The sequence below is a fragment of the Pogona vitticeps genome, chromosome 1, assembly GCF_051106095.1.
Source record: "Pogona vitticeps strain Pit_001003342236 chromosome 1, PviZW2.1, whole genome shotgun sequence".
NCBI classification, from domain to species: Eukaryota; Metazoa; Chordata; class Lepidosauria; order Squamata; family Agamidae; genus Pogona; species Pogona vitticeps.
Window position 1 is genome coordinate 245,774,838 of NC_135783.1, and position 9,434 is coordinate 245,784,271.

A 9,434-nucleotide genomic window follows, 5' to 3' on the forward strand; every position below is an offset into this window, starting at 1 on the left:
TGTCGATCAGTTTTTACTGTTGGTAGGTAAAGGTAAAGGTAAAGGTTCCCCTTGACAATTCTTGTCCAGTCATGTTCGACTCTAGGGGGCAGTGCTCATCCCCGTTTCCAAGCCATAAAGCCAGCGTTTGTCCGAAGACAATCTTCCATGGTCACATGGCCAGTGCGACTTAGACACGGAACGCTGCTACCTTCCCACTGAAGTGGTCCCTATTAATCTACTCGCATTTGCATGCTTTCGAACCGCTAGGTTGGCGGGAGCTGGGACAAAGCGACGGGGGCTCACTCCGTCGCGTGGATTCGATGTTACGACTGCTTGGTCTTCTGACCCTGCAGCACAGGCTTCTGCGGTTTAGCCCGCAGCGCCACCACGTCCCTTACTGTTGGTAAGTTCCTCCTAATGCGTAGGTGAGTTTTGTTTTAGAAACCACATCTGTGTGGAGAGTAAATCCCTCATCCCACTCCATGCCTGAGTTCGGGTTGATTCCCAAACTTTGAGAGGCATTCATTCAACACTTCCCCAGCTTAGCCACACCATCTCTGGAGTCCATGGCTGGAGTGTCTTGTTCCTTGATCTGGCATGGGCATAAGAGGCCTGGGCTGCTCAGGTATTTGTTTGTTTTATAGGAGGCTTGCGTAATGCCATCTCTAGCAGCATATAGACAGGCCTGGAGTGGACCAAGGTAGAGCTGGAGTGCTCGTGCCCCCCCCCCCCCGGTAGGACTAGCTGAAATGGTGCAAACAATGCAAAATAAGTAATCTGTCAAATTTATTTATTCTGGATCCTTCCTTCAAATAACATGTTGTATTACCTTGGTAGAGAATTTAATTTGTGTGTCTATAGAAGTCCACACATCACTGTACTCATAGTATGTCCCTTCTGTAACAGGGACCAATTCCAAACACTTCAAAGTGAAGCATATGGAGAGGGTAATTAGGGAATGATCTGTCCATTTGGCACTCAGATGTGACAAGCAAAACAGAAAAGTATGGGATATGAGGCTTTTTCTTCCGGGTGGCCAGCTTAAAAAGCATTGGTAGTCTATGAATTAACTAGTCTCTTTCGTTCTTTTTAATCCATTGTTTACTAATGTCAATCGAGTTATAAGGCTTGACAGAGGGCAATATGACCTTCCGTTCCTCTGAGCAGTATGTAAATAAAAGGAGGTGCTAAAACTATTGACATTTCTCATTTTTCTGAATGAAGCCTGACAAAATACAGACTGAAACTCTCCCATCTAGCTTTGTCCTTTTCCTGCGGTTCAAGGCACGAAGAGACTGTTGCATGTCCTTTTTCTCCCCAACAAGGGCAATTTTTAAATCATCCACTGGTAACGTGCCATCTTATGAATTCATAACCTTAACTCTGCCCTTCTGGGGTTCTGGAAATGTGATGAGGAATTTGCAGTGTCAACATCCCTGGAGTAAGTTATTTCTGTGCACTGCTGGGGGAGGATGGGGAGGGTTAAAGGCTCACTAAATTTCCTAAATCAGTCAAGAGCTGCATACAAAGGACCTCCGCGATACCTACGGAGAAGTGCTCTCATTAAGAGTTTGCTTAAACAAGCCCTGGCATGGTAAGAAATTTAATGCAAGCCATCTGCGAAGTTATGTTTTCTTTTTCTAGCTCAGCCAAGGAAGATCAGTGTCAATGGTTTTGCCCATGGGTAGTAGATGTCATTTCTACGGTTTTTTCTCATTGGCCCTGCTGGATGGGGCTAATGGGATCTGTAGGCCGAAACAGCTGGAGAGTCAAAGGTTTCTCCACCCCCTGTGCTAAACTGAATCTCTCTGAGCTTGGTGGAACTTCTTGACATCAGATCAATCTGAAAGAAATACCTTGAGTTGCAAAATTTGGCAGCGCCAATAGTGTACTGAATTTGAGAAAGCCCATTGATCTAGAGCAGCAATCCCCATCTAGTGTCCCACAGATGTACTGGACTACAATGGCCATTGTGCTGGCTCAATCTGATAAAAGTTGTAGTCCAAACACATTTAGAGGGCACTCCATTGTTGGAGGCTGATTTAGCTATTCTAATGCTATATGTCCACCCTGCAACACATCATTTTCCAGTGCATCATACTTTAGGTATAGAAAGTTAAATGGGGGGGGGGGGGCTTTTTATGGAAATAGGGTGGGACTTCAGCTGAGTACATGGAATTGCCACACTTGCTTCACTTTGAACCTGTTCTCACTCCAGGCATTAATGAGGTGTGTTATTTGATGGATTTGCGTAGGGGAGTCATAAAATCATAGAATCCTAGAAAACTGAAGTTGGAAGGGGCCTACAAGGCCATCATGTCCTACCCCTTCTCAGTGCAGAAATACAATCAAAGTATATCTGCCAGGTAATTATCTTTCTTGAATGCCTCCAGTGCTAGAGCACTCACCAACTCCTGAAGTAACGGGTTTCACTGACGTACTGCTCTAACAGTTAAGAAGTTTTTCCTGATATTCAGTTTAAATCTGGCTTCCTTTAACTTGATCCCATTGTTGAGTGTCCTGTACTCTGGGATGATCAAGAACAGATCTTGCCCCGCCTCTGTATGACAGCCTTTCAAATATTTGAAAAGTGCTGTCATATCACCCCTCAGCCTTCTTTTCTCAAGGCTAAACATGCCCAATTCTTTCAGCCTTTCCTCATAAGGCTTGGTTTCCAGCCCCCTGATCATCCTTGTCGCCCTCCTCTGAACTTGTTCCAATTTGTTAGCATCCTTCTTGAAGTGTGGTGTCCAGAATTGAACACAATACTTAAGGTGAGGCCTAACCAGTTCTGAATAGAGGGGGACTGGACAACTCTGTGGTTTAGGTATCTGGCTGTAGAACCAGAGGCTGAGAGTTCAATCCCCCACTGTGCTTCCTGTGAGTAAGGCCAGCCTGTGTGGCCTCAGGCAAGCTGCACAGTACCAGAGCTGCCTCCAGAAGAAGGGAAGGGTAAACCACTTCTGAGTATTCTCTACCTGAAAAATCCTGGAAAGGGTCACAATAAGTCAGAATTGACTTGACAGCACATGATTATTTTTATTATAGGGAGCTCCAGCCTTACCTTTAAACAAGATGAGCTAACATCCTTAGTCAACAGATTTGGGGTGTCTTGAAAGGGAAACTTTTTGTACTTAATTTGTTGCTATTGCATTTTTACTGCTAGCAATGAGGAGACAAATGTTCTTATAAATCATGTACCAAAATAACTTGGCTGGCTTCAAGTATTATGTCTCTTGACTGGGTAGTTAGGGAATACTAATTGTTCCTCCTCCTCAAAGAGAAAAAAATACAGGTAACTCAGAGTTAGGGTGGGAATTGTCAGAAATGCACTATCGATGTAAGGCACAAGATATGGTTTAGAGAACTCATTTTGTTAGCATCTAACGGAGTTTAGCTCCTTCAAAGTGACCACCTCAAAGGAAACTAATGGCACAGATTACAGAGATGAATGGCACGGCCTGTTTGCAGTTACGGATTATGTTCCTGCACCAACCACGTGTTGCCCACTTGATGCATAAAGCCAACTCCTCTTTTTGAATGGAACAGCCATTCACTTACAGAGCACAGTTGCGTTTTGTCAGACTGATGAATCACCAATTAGGTAAAAGGTCAAGGATGCATTTCAAAGACTGGTGTGTTTGAGGAGTACTTTCAGGCTCCAGAAAAATAATCAAACCCAAAATATATGTGAAAGACTACTAATTATATCATCTCACTGATTGGACTGTAGAGTCCTTTCTTCTTTTTTTCTAAAGGCTTCTGTGCCTTTAGGAGCCCTGTGACTAATAGCTAAAGCTTTTGCCATTGTGGAATTGATATGTTTTGGCAGCAGAAGCCAGTGTTGGTGGGCAGACTGTATACTGAATTTCTGCTTGCCTAAAAGAGCAGGAGGCATGTAAATGGGGAAAGTTGGCAACACTGCTCCCTAATAATCAATTAAACTCCAGCTAAATCATTGAACTTTGATGTGGTCAAAGTTTGGGTTTGACTGTAATGGAGAACTGTTCTGATTCAGCACCAGAGGAGTTCAGTAGGGGAAGAGTTAGTTAATAGACCTAACTTGTCTTGTGTCTCGGAGTGTGGACACTGGAAAGCTGCTGTGTGAGACCTTGAAGAAAAAGCAAGACACCATAAACAGAGCCTTTCTGGGTTGGAATTCACTGTTGAATGTATGCATGACTATTGCATCAAGTATTCAAAAGAAGAGGCCATTCTTCCTAAGACTGCCTGGGCACTGCATAAAATACAGTCAAGGTTACTTAGCCATTCATGTTCCATTGCTGTACCAGGCAAGAGGCTCATTCGCGACCTGGAGGAGACATGGCAACATGTTTGCCCAAATCCAGAGATCCACTCTTGGATATATTAAAGATTCTGTTGCATCCCAAAGTGTTGTACTTTAAAAGCATTTATTGGAGTCATAACATATTTTTATCTCAGGAAAGCTACACAAATGTTACCATTACAGATCAAACAGAAACTCCCTTCAGTTGTTATTGTTGTTTAAGCAATGGATTTGCATTTTGACATCCATATTTAGTATGCTGGCCTACTTTTTAGAAATTTGTTGTTTAGAGGATAGGAGCTGTAAGGAAAAGCCACACGTGCTCACTCCCCTGGCTCCAGATGTAAGAGGATTTTGGGCAGGATGGCCTTAGTGAAACTTCTGCCCTGTGTGAGGCCTCCTCGTCACTGCCATGATCAACCCTGCCCACTGGCTTGCCCGGTGCTGCTAGGCCCAAGCCACACAACTGTCCCAAGGGAGAACTTAAGGCAAGTAGAAGATGCTGCCAGGTCTCCTTGTTCTTGTCAGAGCATGCTCAGAAAGGGCAAGTGTGTGCACACAGTAACATCAAGGAACAGCAACCTCAGGAGGTGCTAATGGCAGACATCCATGCCCTGGTGGAGAAGGGGGCTTAATCAGCTGCCCCTAAAATGGCAACTGCTGAACTCCCATTCACCCACCCATTCCTGACACATACAGTCTTAATGGGAAAAGTGCACCAAAGTGATTTGGTCCTCTCCCCCTTCCCTTCCCTTCCCTTGGCAACATAGTCTTTTTCTCCTCAGTCACCTATGAAGGTCTGTATCTTGAAGAAACAGTCTTCTGTCATGTAATTTCCGAGCTCTTGAAGTGGGTAAATCCAGGTGTCTGAACAAAAGTGATTGGGGCAAGACTTAGGCATTGTGAACTGGACCCTATCAAAATCAGCATTAGTCCTGGGTCACTGAAATCCCTGATTTCAATGAGTTTACTCAAAGTATGATGAATTCTAGATCCAGTCTACCATTTTTAAAAACAAAAATCTTGCCAGGTTCTGATTTTATCTTTCTATGATTGTTTCTTGTTTATGCTAATAAGGGTACTATGTGAATTCATTCATTCATTCATTCATTCATTCATTCATTCATTCATTCATTCATTCATTCATTCATTCATTCATTCATTCATTCATTCATTCATTCATTCATTCATTCATTCATTCATTCAATGTGTGTGCAGAAACCAGGAGATGGTGTATTTTAGCCCTCTTTTTCTTTCTACCCTACCCTGACTCGAGTTCAACAGAATTTTCCAGATTTCAGTTTGTGGGAAATAAAGTATTGGTCTAATTTTTCGTTCAGGTTTGCTTTGATTTCTTGTGTTGGAGAACAACTATGGTTAAGCTGATGGTAAATTTACCTCATACAGGGCAAACAGGACTTTGAGATTGGCTCTTTATATCAGTCTCCACTATATCTTCTCTATGTTTTTGTATATTTCCTAATCCAGACACCAGGTATGTACATGCCACCTCTGATCCAAATTGGGACCTTCTTCTGAGTTCCAATTTGAACTGGACTTCCTTGAGTCTGCTACTTACTATTTAAAAGCTATTAGGCCAAATATTAGTGGTGTGGATGCCATCTCTTCTGATTTAATCTTTATATTAAATGCTCAAGCACAGGGTTGCTCTTAAAAATAAATGGATAATGAATTCAAGAGAATAGTTGTTGTGGGTTTTTTGGGCTGTTTGGCCGTGTTCTGGAGGTTTTTCTTCCTAATGTTTCACCAGTCTCTGTGGCCGGCACATTAGGAAGAAAAACCTCCAGAACATGGCCAAACAGCCTGAAAAACCCACAACAACCATCGGATCCCAACTGTGAAAACCTTCAAGAACAAAATCAAGAGAAATTGAACATGCCTTCCTGTTCATCTCTCAGAGACATTCCCGTGGTCACTTAAGATTGTCGTCCACCTTATCTGAGGAAGTACTGAAGCAACTTTCTTGAAATAGACTTGGCTTTACCTGTCAAGGAAACCTTTACCTTAACCAAGCAGTGTGTTATTTGCCATATTCTTTCCCCTCTAACATTTTTCTGGCTTAACTTTATGGAAAGACATGTTTTTCTCTGTGTGTGCACCTTATCAAGCCTAGACAAGCAGTCAGTGGTGATTGTATTGCAAGTGGTGATAACTCAGTCACACCCATCTCTTCCAGGTTCAAGGGTCAACAAGGAATTTGGTTGCCCTGCCACAACTCATTGGATGGCCACTCAATCTAAAGTTAGTTACATTCCAATTTGATGGAAGAAACAGCTGTTCCAAGGAGGATCAAGAGGATTAGGCGGCAGGAAAGCAAAGGATAAACACCTTAAATGGTTTTGTATCTTAAAGATATAAGGCTATTAGATGCTAACATGGGAAGAGGAGATATTTCAAGGACCCAGTTCCTCAGACAACAGCACCACAGAATCCAAGAAGAAAAGATGAGAGGGAACTGAAAGGGGGGAAATGAGAAGGAATTCAGTTCCACTTTCTCCCAAAAAGTTGGTCCTCCTTCTACAGTATTATGATTTGCCAATTGACATGTCATATAATTATGCACACAGGTTCCCCACCACCACCTCGCATGCTTACTACTCCAAGAACTCCAATCTAGTTTAGTATAAGTTTTCAATAAATGAGTTCCATAGGAAGCCAAACTTTGCCTGAACTCCAAACATATATACCAGGCAGGGCTCTAGGCCACCCTGGCCACTGAACAATTTTCTAACTTTCCCCCAGTCTAAAAATCACACCATGTTCTCACATCTACTGTATTAACATAATCTTCCCTCTGTCTGTAAGACCTTATGCAGCCCAGACATTATGCCAGCTGCAGGAAGACAACTGCCTCCATCCACATCTTACCACCCCCCTTGTTCCCTCTGAAAAGAAAACCACATAGATTTGTTTTCACACCAGAAGCAAAAATTCAGCATCACCCCCTCGTCTTATCTTATCATCTTTAGACAAGATGGATGCTCCCTCCTCATAAGACACACAGAGGATCAAACTGGAGGCAAGAAGATGGCCCCTGCCTCCTTCAAGCCCTCTGGAGTTGGTGCAACAGGGTGGTAAGAAAAGGAAGCTCGGTGTCTGAACTACAGTTCAGAATGCCTGAAGACCTATCCAGATGCCTGCACTTGAGCAGGCCAGAGACATCGTCTTTTCCCTGTCAGCCACATCATGGCTATAATAAGCTTGTATATAACCCAAGAATAATTCAGCTGCTGACAGCAGGACAGAGTTTAGCGCTTAGGGCAGAAACTCACAACTACTGTCAACTCTGCAGGGCTCGACAGGACTGAATAAACACAAATCAGCTGTAGTGACTTAGTGGCAAGAACACTGTGGCCAAAGCACAGCTGGAAGTCTCCGCTTCATGAAGGCCTGCAGGCCGCATTCCTGCTCCTGCTGCTGCAGCTGCATGGGCATAATGGAGGCTGTTGTGAGAGAGCCTTGCAACCTTGGCAGTGGGATGCATCAAACCCACAAACATTCCTGCTTGTTGGGGGTCACTTTGTCAGGAGCAGCTAGCAGGCCAAATGTCAGGCTGTGGAAAGGTTTATCTGCTGAAGAGCGAAGCTCATCAGAATCAGCAAACATCCTGGGTGGATGTGAAAAGGCTGGAAGAAAAATGTGGGGAAATTTGAAGGATACAGAGTAGACTATGTCTAGATGGGTGGCAAATAAATAAATAAATAAATAAATAAATAAATAAATAAATAAATAAATAAATAAATAAATAAATCTGAGAGAGGACCTTTTGCAAAATCAGGATTTAATGGAAATAATTTATTATTTTAAACAATGATTCAGCCGAAAGTACATTCTGTGCTGCCCAGTGTTCTCCAGTGAGCTTTGAAGTGACCGCTATAAATCTGAGTTTCCTGAGAAGAGGCATGCTGAGCAGGACATGAGACACTGAGGAATGAATCAAACGCATGCATTGTGGCAGCAAAACGATTTCCATGCATTCACCAGATCGTGAAGATGTGCATAAGTCCTAGTGCAGTGGCATTTTCATGCAGGGTCACAAGGAACATTATTACCTTGCAAAGACTTGTTTACAAACCCATGTTTACCACATTATCATCATCATCTTAGGGTCTGGGTGTATCACTGGATAGAGGGAAAGGATGCCGCACCTCTCACAGGCTTCCTGATTCTCCTCATCCCAGTCTCCCAGTGGTCCACTGAGGCTACCTCTGCCCACCCTGTGGTTACTTCTGGTTTCAGAAACTGTCTTCCTTAAAATTGACTGAAAAAGAGGATGTTTAAAGAGAAGAGCAGGTGGGACGAGGTTTAAATACCCTTCTTTCACTTGGGAGCTTTTCCCAGTGAAATATCCAACCCCTCAATTAGTGTTACAAGAAAAATGTAAGACTGGAACATCTCTGTTTCCCTCCAGAAATATAGTTCTGTGGGATCAGGTCTGGCAATATGGCCATGGCTTCTTTTATGCCTTATTCCGCTGAAGGCCCATTCACAGCACCTCAGAAAAAAAAATATCATAAAGCTGAGGCAGGTCAGTGGTACAAAATAGTTTTCAGCTTAGAGCTTGTTCTCAGATCACTGCTTTGCCACAAGGCGCTTGGAGTAAATAACTGGCAATAAAGCTGAGGTGTCAACGTGTTATAGGATGAAATTGATTAAAATCATGCCTTTATTGATATCTCTTTAGCTTTAAAATCATTGATATAATTCAAATTAGAAAATAAAAACACATGCTTCAATAAACAATTAACAAAAAACACAGCAGTTGATGTTAGCAATTCTATGTATTGCAGAGAAAATAATGAGGGTTATCAATCTGTAGAGCACCAGCATACAGATAATGTAATAATCAGCCAATGGCATCTTTCTGAAAGGCTCCATGTACTTCTGGAGGAAAATATAGTTATCTATTATCATTTATGTATGCATTGTGTATTGTGGCTTTCCATATGAATGCAGAATGTATCAAATAAAATACAGTAAACACATCTGTATATATCTGAAAGCTAGTAGGAGGTGGCAGGGTGGATAGGTTTAATACATCTCCCTTCAGATTTGCTGATTTTTGAATTATGTGGGAGGTGAGGAAGAGACTCTGAAAGCTGTAGTTTAAAAAGCTAACTTTTCCTAGTTCTTCACACACTAC